Below are 9691 nucleotides of genomic sequence, written 5' to 3'. Positions count from 1 at the left end.
CCCCGAGACATCCTTCTCCTTGACAAGGACAGCAGCTGGTGCGGCCATGGCACCATCGAGGAAGCCCATCATGCCCGCAGCCCTGATGTGCGGGAGGACTTGAGTTTGCCATTCCAGAAAGTTATCTCTCGTAAGCTTTTCAGAGATGGTGTGACCAAGCGATGCAAGAGATGGAACAGCCATGGAGGAAGAGGAAGATGCAATCGACATAGATGGGAAGGAAGAAGAGGCTCTGATACCATGTGAGAAAAGACTGGAAGCGTATGCCTCTGCGGCAGGGACGTGTTCACGTTATATAGATCGATCCGAGATCAATCGAGAGGTACAGGTTGCCTAGGTTATTACAGAGACTTGATCCTCACGTAAAGCTATACAGGAGATAAGGAGGAGGCCATCCATAATAACCTAGCTAGGATTACAACAGAATACAATACGTGTACACGCCTCTATACATGATGTTTAACACATCAGCCCATTCTTAAGAGATCTAGTTTGTACAACTTTGTTCACTTTCCACTTGAGCTTCATCCTGAAAAGTTTCGATAACACTTGCACTAAGCTTATCTGAACTATAAACACAATAACAGATACTCAAATAGAAGAGACTTATTCTTTCTTTCTTTTGTTTTGCTCTATGTAGGCATGAGGTTAGGCGAATGGGTGTGTAGATAGTGCGTAGCTGCACAAAATATACCACAAATCTACAAGAAAACTAGCCTAGTAAGACTGCAAGATCCATCTAAGCTTTTATTTTGGAAACAGGGAAATTGTCTGATAGTGCTAAGATTAAACCACTGATAAATTGGGCCAGGGTGGCTGCAGTTAAGCAGTTTGGCTCATAGAGAGTTAATGGTGCCAGTCGTCATGCATGCATGGTGGTAAGGGGGTGTTTGTTTCCAGGGACTTTTTTGTGTAGGGACTAGAAAAAGTCCCTCTTAAAGACTTTTTTACCAAATGGGAGGGACTTTTTAGGGACTAAACTAGTCATTTGGGACTAAATGAAGAAGACTTTCAACAATACATAAATGCCCCTGCATGCTGTGCCTTTGACATTGAGTTCAAAGTCAAACATCTACTTTTCCCAGCAAGCAGACAAATACACTATGCTTAATTATGTTCAACTGAAAACAGCAGTTTGAGCATCCTATGTCTGTACAGTTTTTGGTTGAGTTATACCTTTCAGGTCCAGAAGCCTTGGGTCTTGTACTTGGGGAAGGGGATGCGGCCGTCCTCGATGCTGTTGACGTCGTCGACAAGGATCTGGAAGTGGCAGCGCACCTCCTCGGCAGACTTGGTGCCCCCCATGGCGCTGGCCACCTTCTCCCAGAGGTTGGGGGCGCTCACGCCGTAGTAGGCGAGCGCCTGCTCGAACATCTTGTTCTCCTTCTTGCTCCACTCTGAGTCGGAGTTCGGGGAGGTGCTCCGAGACGACGACCCGGAAGACATCTTGAGGTGAGATGTGATGTTCTACTCGAATTAATAACACTACTTTCTTGTGCCTGGGGTGCTCTCCTGGAAGTGAGGTAGTCCTTTGCTCTTGTAGAAGCTCTGGTGGTTTGGTTTGGTGTCTCTCTTTGCTACGAGGGCTGCTATTTATAGGCCCTGAGAAGCTGGGAGCGTGCCATGTCTCTCTCTGTGGCTGTGTGTTAAAAGGTGGCTGAGGAGAGGACAACAAGGTTCTCGCAGGTCTTCTGAGCTAGGTATCAGTATCAGACATGAACAATTTAAGTGATAGCCTGTTTGAGCAATTAAGCCTTTTGGGTCCATTTGCGCACTGCCAACGGATGCCGACGTCATCTCGACTTGTATCCAACACTACACATATAAACTTAGTATGAATTAACTCATAACTCTTTAATCGGACATCGAGTTGTACCCAACACTATACACATCAACTTAATCTGAATTAACTCACAACTCTTGAATCCGTCGTATCTAAATCTGAATTAGTGCTTCGGTTTGATGTAAAAGACAATTCGATTAATTTACCTTTTTTTCTCAAATAATTGTTTGATGTAATTTCCTGGCTAAGCTGCATCTCAAAGGGAAATTAAACCCTTTTTTTAGAAATGTTTTTTTGTGTGTGCGTATTCTGGCCCTATAGCTTGCTATTGATTACTGTATTTGTTTTCGCCATGCCTTGTAAATGAATTTGTACTGTTTTCGAACTTGAACTTGAAATTCGACATGTCTATAGAAACCATCTCTTCAACATCCTATAATTCTTTTCGAGAATTTTCGAAACTCCAAAACATATTCTGTCAGGTAGATGGAGGTGACCCTGGGCTGGGTGTGGGCACCCCATGTCAGGGTGGCACCGCAGCCACTGACAGATGGCAATGTGGTGTGACCTCTCCTTCCACCAATGGTTTGCATGCATTTGACAACTGTTCATCTCCATTCGCGAGGGCAGCAGTTACCACTCACTGGCGATGACACATGTAAATGGATGTATGCACTCAGTTACTACACTAGCTAGCTAGCTGGCCTTGCTCCAAGTAGAAACCTGTCAAGCCTTTGGAGCTTTGCACATGTTGCTTGCCTCTCCCCTCAACTCAAGTATAGTAGAAGGTCACATTGATCACATGCCTAGATCTCACCAAGGTTGTAGACTTGTAGTGTCCAAGTTTCAACTTCTTGACCATGGCATGGGCACGATGTAACCCGGCTTTGTTGTCAACAATTTTCAGCGTCAAACTTGTGCTTGTTTCATAATTAAATTCCTTGTTAAATTCATGTGTTCAGTACGTCGATCGCCATTCTTTTTTTCTTGGTATTTAGTTTTCAAATACATACCTGGCCACATCTTCTACATGGTTCCAAATTCAACATTTTGGCACACATTGCTAGCTGCCATAGCAAGCAGCGTGGATCGATGGACACAGGCTGCGTGCTCTGCTCACATCACCAACGGAAGAATGCATGGCGATGTCTCAGCCGTGTGATCCTGACATTAATGATGGGTCGGCAGAGAGTCTCGTAAAGAGTGTATATCAGCCAATAGGCTGCAAGGCGCCCCAGGAGAGGAGGAGGATACGTGATCTTCTGAACAAAGCTGCCAAGGTGCGCACACCCAAAAACCTCTCATATCCATGCTCATTTCCATTAGTTTTCTGAAACCCCTCTGACCCAATGCTGGCAAGCATGTCATACAATGCACCCTCATAGCCTATCTGAGGCTTTCTGAGCTAATCACCATTTCAACTAAAAGTGGTTCTGCCATATGTGCCAGAAACTGTGAATTAAAGCATGGATTAAGCATCACTGTATCTTTTATTACATTATCGACGATATAGTATCGTAGTTTTTTTTTCTAACAGTGAGTCAGCGATAGAGAAATCTTTTATAAGTGATACAGAAATCGTCTACAGAAATATTTTTGCATTGTTCAGAAAGGGGTCACGGAATTCAGACAGGGTGTTTTGCTTGACCATGCATTAGTTTAGGGAGCACCATTCATCCGTTTGGGTAAGAAAAAGCGCAGGGATGTGGGCTGAGAGCTTCCATTCATTACATGTCGCACGAATGATCTCCGCCACCTGATCGGCCAACAGATTCCAAAGAGGGAGAAGAACACCCTGTGGGTCCGGGGACCGAAGGTATATATCTATCTTTCCATCTCCAATGGTCTTGGAAAGGACATTGACAAAATTCCATCCTGCTCCTGGCTCCTTGCTTGCTGCTTGCTCAAGGAGACTTAGGAGGCTGAGGTTTGCATCGGATGCACTGGACTGTGGAGGGGGTGGCGGGCGCAACTTGTGTGGGGTTTGATTCTTGCCGGCGTGTGGACCGGTGGCCACCACCCGTCCACCGGAGATCTCTTCACCGGAATCATATCTGCGTAAATGCCATGGGAAAGATGCAGGATTCCCCGTCAAATTTCAAACAATTGGAGCAAAAATGCTTTTAAGGAAGATGCTAGCCCGTGTAAACAACCAGCAAAATGCGTACTTATTTCATGTAGTATTTCTGCAAGCATTTCCTATGGTTCCACTGTCATGCATGCATGGGTTATGAGACTGGATTTTCTACTCTTGGGTGTACTACACCGAAGTTAGCAAAAAAATTAAAAACAGTTATCAAACAAAATCCAAAAAACCTGAAATTTTATGACATCAAGCTTTATCAATTTTTGGAGGTTTTTGCAAAATTTATCCAAAAATAACATCTGAGGAGGTAGCACAAAAAATAACAAAATCACTGCTCAAAGTTCTGTGCACTTTTTAAGCAGTGATTTTTTGCGTGAGAGCTCCTACACTAATAGAAAGAGGCCCATTTGTCCCGGTTGGGGAACCGGGACTAAAGGGTCGGTACTAAAGCCCAAAATCTTTAGTCCCGGTTCGCCCATGAACCGGACAAATGGGGCTCCACGTGGCAAATGGGCCTTGCCCAGGCAGGGGGGCCTTTTGTCCGGGTTGGTAGCATCAACCGGGACCAATAAGTGTCCACGCGTCAGCAGTTCAGGGGCTGAAGTTTTTGTTTTTTTTAAGGGGGGGGGGGGGGGGGGGGAGGGGCTGGGGGTTTTGAGGGGTTTTGTAGAGTTAATTTAGGGGTTTCATATATTGCGTTAGCTAGCTAATAGAGAGAAGTGTTCTTTCTTATCTCCGTGCTTGGTCGACGCTACGTACTATACGTATAGAGAGGACTCGACACGCTAGCTAGTAAACAAATGAAGGAAACCATTAATTACACAAGATTGTTATGAACATATACAAAGAGAAGTGATCGACCTTTCTTTCTCCGAGAGATTGGTCGAACAACAAGTTTTCATACACAGGATCGTCATGAACATATACAATGTAAGATCTCTTACAACCCCTAACATCTGAACTCAACCTCCACATGGTATTCTCCGGCTTTATTGATGACGTGGTCAAGAAAGAATCTTGCCAATTCCTCTTGAATTGCTTTTATGCGGTCTTGTGGTAGGAGTTCATCCCGTATCTGCCACGTCGAATTTGAAGAAGGGGGTCAATACATATATATGAATGAAACTCAACAGAAATGATGGTGTAATAAAATGAAATTGTGAATATTATTGCTTACGCACTTCAAATTGCCTTTCAGAGTAGCCCCGCTTATTTTTGCAAGTTGCGTTGTAGATGAACTCGCAAACGTTATTTTTGGATGAAATTTTGCAAGAACCTTGAACATATGGTAAAGTTTGATGCCAGAAAATTTCAGATTTTTTGGATGTTGTTTGATAACCTTTTTTTTTTCAATTTTTTGCTAACTTGGGTGTAGTACACCCGAGAGTGGCCACTGCTTTCCGATGGGTTATTAACTTCCAAATAGCAGTATCACAACAATTGCAGGTTATCACAAAGCGTGGTCCCGTATTTTTAAACATGACAGTATCTGATATATGATTTAAAAAAACTGAATATGCTATTTGGCATTTCTAATTAATCCTGCGGAGCAAAAACGGAAGATTGGTTTGTTTTGAACGAGTTGCTTCTGGGCAAGTTTGAGTGACCAGAATATTGTGTGGAATTTATCTCTTATCTTGTATACAAAAACTAACTTTATATCTGCATGTATGTCTTTTAGTTTTGAAAAAGAAAAAGAAAATCAGTTGCTAACATGCATGTTTTTGCGGTCATTTTCTTTATGTGTTTTTCTGCTTCCTACAGGAAGGCATTTTCTCTTGCATACTTTGCCAATATTCTTTATCTATATCTATATCTATATATATACCTACTAATAAAAGAGCTATTGCTTCTTACCACCGTAATTTCGTCCATTTTTGGTTTGTCCGTCGTTCGTCCACTTATTATTTTCAATATCCGAGGTGGTACTAATAATCTATCTATGTATCCTTGCCCGCCCGCATCGAGCAGGTCGTGTCCGTCGCTTGACTGGACCAAGCCGCAATTTTTGTTGTCACGCGCGTGGGCCGAACTGACATGGCCCACATTTTCCTAAAACGACATAGGAGCAGGAAAAAATATGGGTCTGTTTAGGGCACATCTAGATGTGCCTCAGATATTGCACATCTAAAAACTGATGTCATGAATATATAACAAGCATCCTTTCCCTCCCCGCGGTTGTCGTTGTCTCTTGTCGTTCTTTTGAGCTCGCTGTTTAATTTGGGTTGTCAACTGGGCTTGGTTTTCGGTTGTCAAAACAACTGGGCAGGCCGGAAATAGAAAAAGTTGATACGACTGAGCATTGGATCTGGGCCTATGCATCAACTGGGTTGTCGATTCGTACGCACATGTCTGCCTTCATCGTCAAGGCAAGAAAAAAAAAGAAAAGGCAAAAGAAAAAAAAAACAGAGAAATAAGGGTGAACAAATTGAACAGACATTTTACAGAAAAAACATTTATACAGAAACATGTTATGAAGACAAGTATGACAGCTTATTCATCAAAATCCTGATACTGTGCCTCTAGACAAGCACTTATCGGTCACTCTTCTGAACTCAACCAGCTTGGGTGTGGCCATTTCGAGTGCAGAAATAGAGATAGGCGTGCCGACTGATTCAACCACAGCAGAACAGCAGAATCAACTGACAGAGCTCACTCCCTGATCTCACCCAAAACGAAAAATCAAAATGGAATCCCCTGCAATTACAGAATAAACGGGGCAAATGTGGCCATCTAACTTGCATGAACTGATTCCTTCCTCCCACAAACAGAGCTAGGGGAAACTACAACTCGCTGATGAGGAAAAACTTCACTTACTGCTCGCCGTCTCGTTGACTCTGCAGCCCAGCACGAAACAATCTGTAGCAGGCAAAAATTGCAATACACAAAGCACCTCCACACCGAATCCCCTCGTGAAAACTGGATTAATTCCCCGCTTGGAAATCGGACTGCATCCAGCTCCTCGAAATTCCGGCACCATCAGCTTACGCCTCCATTTCCATTTGTTGCTCTGGACCATCCAAAATCCCTCCCCTCCATGTGTCTAAATAGAACTTGGAATCCAAACTCTCACCTCCGTATGTTCTAACGAGACTCTGCTTGGGAAACAGGTCGATTACTCGTTAGAACTTCGAATCCCAACTCACCCTGAATATGACAAAAAATGCTATAGAAATTCGTCTCTGAAAAAACTTGAATGCCTTGCGGGGGAGGGAGTGGAGTGGGGGTGAAAATCAGTGAGAATCACTCACTTCAGAGGCTCCCGCGGGGTTGGGATCCATTATATGGGCGCCTTTCAGCGGGGGCTCATCGCCGGTGACCTCCGGCGAGCTCCCCCTTTCCTTCGAGGTGCACACTCCCGTGTCTTCTCCCTCTTTCTCTGATTTCAAACAGTGCCGCCTATTGATTTTGGTTGGTGGGGGTCAAATTGACCATGAGAAATGAGGATAAAGGGATTTGATGTAAATGTTCTCTTGTTTTAGAATAAAACCCCTCCCCAGATGAAATACATGTGTCTGCCATTTTTAAGTCTTGTGTGCTTCTTATTTTGGGGTATTTGTTGAAAAAATAGATTCCTACACTTCTTGAAATTCCTCCCTCATGTTAGTTTGTGCAAAAACTGCAAAAAGAACATCCCACACAAAAAAATAAAACTCCGAACAAAAAACCCCCTTCAAACACACCTATTTTCCGACCCCCCCCTCGCCAATCAGCAGGAGTAGAGTTTTACACCGCAAGGTGGCCCGAACCTGGGTAAACTGTTGTGTTCATCTTCTTCCCCGTTCCTCGAGCTAGGTCGTGGGGGCGACGAGCTGGTTGGCTGGAGAGATTGAGTTCTTCGCACACGCCCCAGAGTTCGGACCTTTCTTGGGTGTAGAGCCCTAAATCCGACAGTTGGGCAACTACAATCTATGAAAAAAGCCTGAGTTGCGTGCCTATAGTTGACATGCAACTGCGTCTACCCCCCGCCCCCCGGTGCAACTACAAACTACGAAAAATGCCCTAGTTGCGAGTTGAGGGTTGACTTGCAACTCGGGTAATTACAAAAACCTACGAAAACCCAATTGCAAGTCTAGGGTTGACTTGTAACTAGGGCACCTATAAAAAAGCCTATGAAAAAGCCCAAAGTTGAGCAACTACAACCCTTTGAAAAAGCCTAGTTCAGCGTCCATAGTTGACATGCAGCTAGGTTAGGGCCCCCGAGTGCAACTACAAATCTATGAAAAAGCCTCAGTTGCATGTCTATATTTCACATGCAACTGGGGCAACAACAAATCTAGGAAAAGGCCTAGTTGTGTGTTGAGAATTGAATTGCAATGGGGGCACCTACAAAAACCTATGAAAAATCTCAGTTGTGTGCCGATAGTTGACATGCAACTGGGTCGGAGCCCCCGGTTGCAACTAGAAACCTACAAAAAGTTCCCAGTTGCGAGTCAAGCCTGACTTGCAACCTGGGAAACTACAAAAACCTACAAAAATGCCACAGTTGCGAGTCAAGGGTTGACTTGCAATTGAAGCACTTATAAAATGCCTCTAAAAAAGCCCATAGTTGGGCAACTACAATTTTGAAAAAGCCCAGTTGCGTGTCGATAGTTGACATGCAACTGTGTCGGGGCCCCCGGGTGCAACTACAATCCTACTAAAATGCCCGAGTTGCGAGTCAAGTGTTGACTTGCAACTCAGGCAACTGCAAAACCTACGATAATGCCCCAATTGCGAGTCGAGGGTGGAGTTGCAATTGGGGCGCCTACAAAAAGCCTATGAAAAGGCCCACAGTTGGGCAACTACAACCTTTGAAAAAGCCCAGTTGCGTGTCGATGGTAGACATGCAACTGGGTCCCCCCCCCCCCCAAGGTCCAACTACAAACCTAGAAAAGAAGCCTCAATTGCGTGCCTATAGTTGACATGCAAGTGGGGTAACTACAAAAACCTACGAAAAAAGTCCTAGTTACGAGTCGAGGGTTGACATGTAATTGGGGCAATTACAAAGAACTATGAAAAAGCACAAGTTGCGAGTGAAGACTTGACTTGCAACTATGGCAACTACAAACCTAAAAAACCCACAGTTATGAGTCGAGGGTTGACTTGAAACCGGGACACATACAATTAAGTATTGCAGGGTGTTTTTACACTACCATAGTATATAAAAACGTCCTATATTAAGTTACGGAGGGAGTAATTCCAATATTAATCGGGTACAGAAGGTAGCATGGAAGCTAGACATCGTGTTGTATACATAATCTAGCGAGGTTTTGCTAGAAAAAATGTTTACAGATAATGTAGAACGAAAACAAAAAACAGAAGAAAACAAAGTCTGCACGAGTGGACTGAAGAAACTATAAATGGCGGCACTCCCTCCCTCCCCTCACGAGACAAAAAAAAAATGTAACCCAGGCTGTCGCTCCCTCTCGTTCCAATCGGGAAAAAACAAAACAAAAAGCCCACACACGGAGGTGGCAACCCACAGCCCACAGGACGACCTACCGAGCGAGTAAAACACAGCCTACACGAAAAACTGGTCGTGCGACGCGGCGCGACAGTATGGCCTGACCGAGAGACAAAACACGAATCTTAGCATTTAGATCATACGGTCATAAATTTAGATGTGCAATACCTTAAAGCACATCTAGATGTGCTTTAGCAAATCCGAAAAAGTATTTTCTCCGTGAGGATTAGAACTGATAAATAGTCCCACCTCGCTCCTTTTCAACCAATTCAATCAATTTATATACGCGGGCAACTTTGCCGCATCAGAAATCAACAAGCTTCTGAGGGGAACATAATTTAGGAATTAGTCCGTAAGAGAGGGAAGAGCGAGTAGT

The 9691-nt window shown here is 44.0% G+C and overlaps 1 pseudogene across 1 annotated transcript; it reads right to left on the bottom strand.

The window, feature by feature from the left end:
- Positions 1 to 243: 243 nt before the first annotated feature.
- LOC125539191 (protein RADIALIS-like 3 pseudogene) lies at positions 244 to 1549 on the bottom strand (annotated as a pseudogene). The gene is made up of 2 exons (XR_015615405.1): positions 1177 to 1549; positions 244 to 529 (listed from the first exon to the last, which is right to left on the bottom strand). The product of XR_015615405.1 is annotated as a protein RADIALIS-like 3 pseudogene (transcript).
- Between the last annotated feature and the right edge of the window lie 8142 nt (positions 1550 to 9691).

The sequence above is a fragment of the Triticum urartu genome, chromosome 1A (genome assembly GCF_056163025.1).
Source record: "Triticum urartu cultivar PI428250 chromosome 1A, HENAU_Tu73, whole genome shotgun sequence".
In the NCBI taxonomy this organism is placed as follows: Eukaryota; Viridiplantae; Streptophyta; class Magnoliopsida; order Poales; family Poaceae; genus Triticum; species Triticum urartu.
Note: the sequence above shows the minus strand (reverse complement) of the source record. Positions and strands in the feature narration are given on the sequence as shown.